General features: G+C 39.5%; 1 protein-coding gene across 1 annotated transcript in view; it reads left to right on the forward strand.

Annotated features, from left to right (window-relative positions):
* LOC144600216 (NEDD4 family-interacting protein 1-like) overlaps positions 1–3,334 on the forward strand; it is a 44,484-nt gene extending 41,150 nt beyond the window's left edge. The window contains exon 8 of the mRNA XM_078411745.1: positions 1,834–3,334. The gene's annotated coding sequence lies outside the window, so the exon portion shown is untranslated. The remainder of the gene's footprint in view (positions 1–1,833) is intronic.
* The last annotated feature ends 6,103 nt before the right edge of the window (positions 3,335–9,437 follow it).

Consider the following 9,437-nt stretch of genomic DNA (forward strand, 5'->3'; position numbering starts at 1 on the left):
CCAGATGGAGGAAGGGGGAAATTGGTGAATGTAATGTGTGGATAACATGTCCTCATTGGAACCAGGAGGAGGACAAAAATGGATGAAGGAGGGTTGGAGGTGGGGTGTGAGGGAGGGAACAAAAATGGGGGAATCGGAGGAGAATCGGAAGAAGGGGACGATGGGAAAAACAGGAGGTAAACATAACCTGAAGTGAAAATTCAACATTCTTTTGGGTTGTAGTCTAACCTGGCAGAATATATATTGTTCCTCTAGTTTGCATTGGGCCTCACTATGGAATTATTGATTTGTGAACATTGGGTGTGTCTGATTCCTGTACCACGCACCCTTTGTATTTATGTTGGAACAGTGTGGTTATGCTTGCTGGTTATATTACTGGAGTAGGGACCCAGCAATCTACACTAATTTGGAGACAAATCCTACCCTGGCAACTGTGGAATTTAATTGAAATAACCAGAATAGCATGCTAGAATCAGTAATTCTGACCATTTAAATTACCTGATGGTCATAAGACTGGATGGTTCACAAATGTCCTTTGACCAGGGAATCTACTACTCTTATTTACCGTTAATTGGCTGGGTAAATGTACAAATTGTCCCTAGTGGGTGCAGGATAGTGTTAATGTACGGGGATCGCTGGGCGGCACGGACTTGGTGGGCCGAAAAGGCCTGTTTCCGGCTGTATATATATGATATGATATGATGATGTGTATGTGATTTAAGAACAATTGACTAACTGAACTGCCAGATGAAATAGTAAGTAAGCCACTGGGTTCAGGGCAGTGAGGAGATGATAAGTAAATCCTGGCATTGCCAGCGATGCTTACATCCTGTAAGCAAATAGAAGACTAAGAAATGGATTTCTCTGTGCTATGTGGGCACATAGGTGTATTTTTTAGGATTATAGCAGTATGGAATTATTGAGATACTTCAATATGGTCAAAGCCATTCTTCATACTGGTGTAAAATTGAATCTAACCAGCATGATGTTGAGTGTGACTGTAATGCTTTCTATTTGCCATAATATTTTTTTCTAAATTACTCTGGAATGCTGTCATTTTGAAAAGAAATAGAAAATGAAAAATTAAAAATACTGCAGTTATAACACAGATGTCTTTCTTCAACAGCAGCAACCGGTTGTATTTATAACCCATCCTAAACACAGTCGTGTGTTTTAAGACTCTTACCCTGAATCCTCAAAGGCAACAAAATTTGACGCAAACGCCCTAAATTGAAATGTTGTCACGATGATGAGTTTTAAGGAACAATTCGAAAATAGTGAGTGAGACAGAGAAAGAGAGATTTAGGGAGGATATTATTGGAGAAGAAAAATTAACCAAATGAAGGATTATTGTAAGTGGGTAGTTCATGGATGGCGTGGATTTGGTTGTTTGAAGGGCCTGTTGCCATGCTGTTACTCATGCTCTCAGTTCCTTTGGGGTAACGGTAGCAGCACATTGACCAATTTTGCAGTAAGCTATTCTGTCCATCCTCCCTTTTTAGAATGACATGTGCTTGATTTTGAGTTTAGGCAGCAGCCAGCATGATTTTTCTCCGTTTAATGTCCCTGTTGTGTGGTTTGTGATTGAAGTCAAATGACACGTAAAATGATGCCAGCTTTAAGCTGAAAGATCTGAGTACTAAATGACTGGAAGAGGAAGTTATGTATTATTCATCTATTCATAGCATTAGATTATTCAGTCCTTCGTTCTACATAACATTGGATCCTTCCATGTCTGACAGTGCTGTTGTAATCTTGCAATTTTTTTTCCTGTTTTGCCCGGAAAATAGAATGGTCTCATTATAGTTTGGATTTTTTTTTTCTTCTCTCCAGATGGTTTCCTGGAGAGTGATTTCCTGCATCCGTAGGTTGAACAGCTCGTTCACTTGCAACTGACACCTGCAGGAAGTGGACACGACCGTGAAACAAAAGGAGGGACGTGGGGGTGGGTTGGGCGGGAGAAAATTCACTGCATTAAAATGGAAAGTGAGGGCAGTGTTTCATATCTATGTTTTTAGATGTACAATTTTAATAGTGAATGCTGAAAACTTGTAATCATTAAACTGTTTTAGTGGCTTCTGTTGAAGTGCTACTGCAAAACTGGTCTGTGATGTACTAACAATGCCTTATTCATTTGTAGTCTTTACCTAGCATGCACTTTGCCCTTTTAGCCAATAGAGGGCAAAATTGCTTTACTATTCCCTCCACGTTTTATTGTCAATGGGTTTAAAGAAAAGGCAACATAGTATAGAAATGATGCTGGTCATGATATGTTTAAAATAATGTACTTCTTGAAGCTTACTATCTCTAAAATGGTGAGATGATATGTTATTGTTTGCAGAACAGCTCTTCTGCATTTTAAGAATACAGCAATGCACATTCTGTGCTTTCTGTCAAGAGGTATTGGACTGTACCTTTGGGATTTATTATATTCTAAAATATATGACTGTAAATAAATGAGATGATTTAATAAATGTGACTTCTATAGGCACTTTCAGAATCAGTGCCCATTCAGTGAAACAGACAAACCCTTTTACATTGATTTCTCTTCTTTCACATGTCACCATTCATTTACTTCTCTCCTTATCCTTATTTATTCGTTGATTTCCATTTGCCAGATATTCCCAACTGCATTCTTGGCAAATCCTCACAGGTTCCGCTGTTGTGTTGTAGCTGGATGTGCAAGACTCTTGTTAAGTAGAGTGGGTACCTCGGTTTATTGCTTTGCATGAGTGTGTACACACACACACACACACACACACACTAGTGTTTGTTAATTTTTAGCGGTTTACTGACAGTGAAACTTGTCAGCATTTACGCCTATCATCTTGAAATTATTGTGCCACAAAGAAAACCATTCAGTTCATCATCAGTGTTATTAAGGTTTGAGCAAGAATAATGGATACTTTGGACAAGGACACGAAGAAAGCCACAACTCAGCACCTTCAATTGAGTGAAATCGAGTTCACCGTACCGCAGCATCACTGTCCCCCTTTACTGCTTTAATGTTCATGTTAAACTGAGTGAACATCCACTGAGAATGAAGACTGCCACAAGTGTGGCTGAACTAAATTTCACAGTGCTCTTGAAGCTGAATTTTTTTCATTTACTCTTCGCCATATGTGTTATACTTGAATAAGCGCAGGTTTGAAAATGCCAATCAGTTAGATGAGTTTGATGTTGTAATGTATGGCGTGCAGCTCTGATCTAATATTATCCTCTCTAGAATCTTTCACTGAATGGTCTGTGGCATGTGGATATTGTTCTGTATTTGTGTCTTTGCTGTCTCTGGGGAAGACTTGTTTACAGAACAAAAATAAAAATTCAAACAGGTGGTTCTTCCTTCTTCTAAACGAAATATTGCATAACTTATGCTGCTTCTTGAAGTGCCTCAAGGGTTAAACGTACTTTTCTTCTGCTACCTTCCCAGAAGTAAACTTTGACTATTAATATAATGCCTGCTGAACCCTACAAGAATTATAGAGGATGTGGTTTTTGGGTTGTTTTAGCAATGAATTTAAACTAACACCAAGATAATTACTTGAGTGGAAGAAAGCATTTAATTCGTAGGATACAACAATACTTGGCAAAACAAATATTCTGGAAATTGCACACTTATTTCAGGATGTGGAAATATTTTAATACAGATCAGCATGAGATCTGCTTAATCCTGGTATTCTGGAGCTTTAGCATTAACTACCGATCCAGGAGGAAGTTGGTACCTATTTGAGCTGGATTGTGCTATTACAAGCTTTCGACTTTAATATAATTGCTGGAGACTTAAAATCAAGTATTTCAACAGAGAAGCTGGGGCCCTGTTAGGACCGTTAACCAACATGGTTTGGCATCCATCTGCAATGTTGCGGGACATCCTTTGACGTATGCCTGCTGCCCAACTGAGTATGGGAGATGGTGAAATTGTTAACTTGTCCTCATAAGTCTTGGATGTAGAACATGAATAGCAAGTGATACCAATGTGAGTTTAACTCTTTTGATAAAGTAAACCCTGCTGATGTATACTGACACATGGTGTCTGTCCAGTCACGGCAAAATCTGGTTTGCCTGCAGTGTTCATTTACAATGTGGTGATAAGCTCTTGCCTACTAAAGGTGCCAGAACCATGGAGGCGGCTCATCGCCTGGAAAAGTGCCATCTTCAGAAAGCAGCAAGGTTGGAGAGGATCCGTGAGCATATCTCAGCGCTTTCTCTCATGCTCCGAATGATGCCGCTGCTGCAACATGCACGAGGTAAATTCCTTGGAGGGAAAAGGCAGCGAATTATATAAGGTGATAATTGAAGCCTGGTTTAAGAATCCTGTTTTCAACCCCTGCTATTGGATTACCTGCAATGGATTAATTGCAAGTTTAAAAAATGAAAGGGAATAAAGTACTGGAGATTCATTTATTCTAGCTCTATGCCAGCACAGCACAGACCCAGCTGTATTTTGGGATGGTCCCAGTGCTCCTTTCATTGTGGTACGAACTCCGTTGTGTTAATGGAGTTTTTTGTTCTCTGGTTGTGCCCCTATGCACCGATGGTTTCATGTTTTATTCTCCAGCCCAGGAGTTAAAACAATCTATGCTTATCTGGATAGCTACGGAGAGGCCTATGTTATCAACACCATGTAAACATTGAGAGAAAGCTTTACTTAAGTGAGATGGAGTGATGAGAGGCACAAGGTGCACCTGTTGTGATAATGATAGTTTCTGTGGAAAGCAAAAAGTTTTATTGGAAGCATGTGGCTAGGTTTGAATGGCAGAGTACGCCAATCTGCTTACTATGTTAGCACTGGAAGAAAAAAAAAGATTTTGAGTTCTGTTAAACTATGGCTGGATACCAAACTAAGAGGAGCCTGGTGAAGTCATGTTGAGTTGGAAAGTGGGGGTGCCGTAAGAAATATATGCAATGTGTTCCTGCACACCTTGGCATGCGTGCATAGAGGACAAAAGCATGTTTATATTGATAACAAAAGCATGTTTATATTGATAACGTCTTCTCGAATTTGAGAGCAAATGTAAAGATTTAAGAGCAAGGCAAGCTCAATATTTGCCTTGAATTTGATCAAAAAATTGCTGTTTTAAATTAAGTCTTCCTAATCAGAACGTTAAAACAAATACACTTGATCCCTTATGTCACTGAATAAGATAATGGCTAATTTGATCTTTACCTCGGTTTCTGTGTTCAGCCCATTCCCCATCACTTCCTTCTCCCCAACAAACTAAAAATCTACCTTGCACTTGAATCAGTCTGAAAAAGGGTTCTGACTCAAAACATCGGCAGTGCATTCCCTCCCCAGATGCTGCCTGATCCGCTGTTCCTCCAGCATTTTGTTTTGCTCAGGATTCCAGCATTTGTAGGTCCTTGTGTCTTTATTTTGTTGCCCTTAAATATATTCAGTGACTTAGCCTCCTCCTTTCTCTGGGAGAGGGAATGTGAGACCTTTCAGAGAGGAAATTCCACATGTCTCAATATCATAATGATGATCCTTTGCCTCCTGATTCAAGATGTCCCCCTCAGAACATCTGACACCTGCCGTGCCAAGCCCTTTGCGTCTTTTAGACCACTAAGATCATCTCTAAATTTCACAGAAAGGATGAGCCTTTTCTCATAAAACCACTTTTGTCCCAGGACAACATTTTTATTCCAGTCTTACCAATAGCTCAACTTTAAAGTTTGTATCTTGGATTTTAAGTGCCTCTGTGCACTCAATCATGCTCAATAAACCTTCAGCCTTCAAACCTCTGCATTTGTGTATATTTCATTGTTTCTTAGGTTCTAAGCACTCGACTTCCACTCTAAATCTGCTGAACCTATTCACATCTCTGACTTCTGACAATATAATTTTGATCAAGCTTTTACATGACTGAAATTCTGTTCTGCTTCTGTAACACAGCTTGATACAGTTTACCATGGTAGAAGTACTGTATAAATGAAAGTTACTCAATCTTTGCTGTGGTATGAATTAGGATGATTGTACGCTGTTGACTGCATGTGTGATTTTGGAATTGTGCCTGAGACTCCTCCAAAATGGAGAAATTCTGAATCATGCTATAGAGGTAGTGGGTCCCTAAGGTTGAAACAGTAAATAATGCTTAAAATCTGAGACCATGAACTGACTAATATATTGACAAATTTGAGGGCTTTAATAGTTCTTGGTGGAATATGTGATAAAATTTAGTTCAATTTTTGTCTGACTACATGGCCAGTATAAACCATTGTATAAACCATGTTTAGTTTCTTATTGGTATTCTGTTAATGGAGATGCAATAAGGGTTTCACAATTATGTGATTGTGTTGGCGAAATTGTGATTAATGCTAAGTCACCAATATTTGAGTTGGAGCTTTGCTGTAGATATTCAAAATGTATTTCACAATTCTCCTTACCCTCTCAAAGGAATAGGTTTTCAAAAACGTACAAGTATAACGTGGCAATGTGGGTTAGAGTGGGGACAACTAACATCCTTAAAGTTGGAGATACAGTAGGAATTACCAAGTGTTCAGATTTATGTGATGTGAATTGTGTTTTTCTCTTGTGTAAATCAGCACTTAATGACCCACATCAGACTAATCTACCCTATATCATGGAAAGAGTAGTATTGTGAACCCACGATGTCGAATTTGTATTGAATTCTAATTTCCCCCAGGTAAACACAGTTAATCCAGATATGTCACGCCTCAATGCATCTCTCAGGAATATGATGCCATTCAGACTAGAAGTTTAATATAATTGTTACATTAATGAAAGATGATGAAAGGAATAACATTATATTTTGTTTCTCCATGACTCATTTAAGTTGAACCATTGTGTTGCCAGCAAATAAGCAGGCGGGGCTTGCATTTAATCCTTCCTTAGTTCATCATTAATTATTTGATGATAGTCGGACTAATGGTTCTTCCTTTTGGTACACGTTGGCCTCCAATGGCAAGATGGAAACAATGTTCCTGGGGAGTGCTACTGCTTTGAGCATCAAATGCGCTGTGATGCCTTTCTCAGTGGAATGGCCTGCTGAAGTTCAGACCAGTATCACACAAAATTAACTACTTGCCCAAGGTGATGGAATGTGGCTCCCTGTGCAGTGGGGAAATGGAGTGCAAAAGGTATAAAGCAATAGAAAAAAAGAATTAAGTAATACAAAGCCCAATCAAGTCAGAATGTCAGCTTGGCTCTGAATTGAAACCATGTTCAGTGCTAAAGAGATGGCACAGTGGAGCAACTCTTAGTGCAGCTGCCACACAGCGACAGAGGCCCGATTTAATCCTAACCTGGAACTGTCTGTGTGGAATTTGCATGCTCTCTCTGTGACAGCATGGTTTCCTCTGGGTGCTTCAGTTGTGCCTCGTATGCCAAAGGCGTGTGTTTTTATAGGTTACTTGCTACTAGTGTGTAGAGAGAGGATGTGAAAGTGGTTTTATCATAGAACTAGTGTGAATGGGTGATCAATGGTCAGCATGGACACTGCCAAAAGGCCTGTTTCCAAGCAGTATCTTTCAATTAATCAGTCCTCGATCCCTCCCCCACCCATTGCACTGGCTTCTCATTTTCAGCCTACAAACAGCTAACAATGGCCTGTTTCCTTTATCATCGTTACTTTTTTGCATATCTTTCATTCATTGTTCTTTACCTCTCCACATCACCATCTATATCTCTCGTTTCCCTTATCCCTAACCAGACTGAAGAAGGGTCTCGACCCAAAATGTCACCCATTCCTTCTCTCCAGAGATATTGCCTGTCCCACGGAGTTACTCCAGCTTTTTGTGTCTACTGTGCAGTTCTGAATTTATTTATTCATTGACCTCTCAGGAGATGGAACAGGAAAAAAAGCTCTTCAGTACATATGACGCCCATTGATACAAAAGACATGTATAAAATAATCTTCACAACCCCAAGGTGCTTTGCAGCTAATGAATTACTGTCAGTGTAACCACTGTTATCAAATGGCAGCCAATCTGCTGAAAGTTTCATAAAACAGCAAAATAATAATGGAATCATACAGCATGGAAACAAGCCCTTCAGCCCAACTTGTACATGCAGATCAAAATGCCCAGTTTGGCCCATATCCCTCTAAACCTTTCTTATTCATGTACACCTGAACAAATGTCTTTTAAATGGTGTTATTGTATCTGCCTGAACTATTTCATTTGGCAACTTGTTCCTTATACCCACCACCCTCGGTGTGAAAATGTTTCTCCTGGGGTTCCTATTAAATCTCACCTTAAACTTATTCCCTCGAGTTCTTGATTTCCCCTACCCTGGGGAACAAGACTCTGCATTCACCCTGTTCCTATTGTGATTTTATACACTTCTGTAACATCAACCCTCAGCCTCCTGTGGTCCATGGGATAAAGTTCTAACATTCCCAACTTCTCCCTACAGCCTAGGCCCTTGAGTCCTGGCAATGTCCTCGTAAATCTTCTCTGCTCTCTTTCCAGCTTAATGGCCTCTTTCCTAGAGTGGGGTGACCAAAACTGAACGCAGTACTCCAAGTGCAGCCTCACCAATGTCTTGTACAACTTTAACATATTCACTGTTTTATTTCAGTTGAGGGATAAATAACAAAGACAATGCAGATTGTTTGCCTGCTCTTTAAAATAGTGTGTTTTGGTTCAGCTGCCTGATGAAGAGTAAAAATGCCCATGTGCTCTGCTCACAAAAAAACGATGCAAATCCAATTTTCCAATCAGTCTATTCTGAATCATCAAAATAGCAAGAAACACTCCGTAAATCAGATATGCCATTATTTCTGCCCTTCCCCCCACCTTCTCTGCTACCAAAACAAACTTGTTTTCTTTTCCCATTTCTGTTGATGGGAACATTAACACCTGAAACATTAACTCCATTTCCCTTTCCGCAGATGCTGCCTAACCTGCTGAGTATTCCCAGATTTTTTGTCCTGCTTTCCAGCATTTGCTGTTTTAATTTAAAAAAATCATTAACTGAATGGTGCAATATGTTCAAGGGGCTGCATGGTCTACCTCTATGTGGTAGTCCTGTCAACACCCACTGCTTGGAACACATACAGATCATTATGATATTACACATGTTTCCATATCGCATATTAGATATATGTGATTGATGAATTCGGGAACACTTTTTGTATTATGCAGGGACGAATGTGTTATAATGGCATTCCAATCAGGAACAAGAGAATTACTTAAGTTACTTCGGAAATTGACAGGCAGAAAAAAAAGTCGCCTTGTCAAAAAAAACAGTTTTGGGGGGAGCCCGTTATCGTGTAACCTCCCTACAGTAAATAGACACTATCTTCGGTCTCGCTGCAGGCTGCCATTGAAATTGATAAGCAATTTGCTTCAATTTACACTTGTTCAAGGATGCTCTATTAAATAATGTAAGGTACAGCCTTTAATATTTTTAGCTTGCACTAACAAGAAAAAATTAAAGCTATTAAAAGACCTTTATTTTTGAAAAACTTGCAGGA

Source organism: Rhinoraja longicauda, chromosome 14 (genome assembly GCF_053455715.1).
Source record: "Rhinoraja longicauda isolate Sanriku21f chromosome 14, sRhiLon1.1, whole genome shotgun sequence".
NCBI classification, from domain to species: Eukaryota; Metazoa; Chordata; class Chondrichthyes; order Rajiformes; family Arhynchobatidae; genus Rhinoraja; species Rhinoraja longicauda.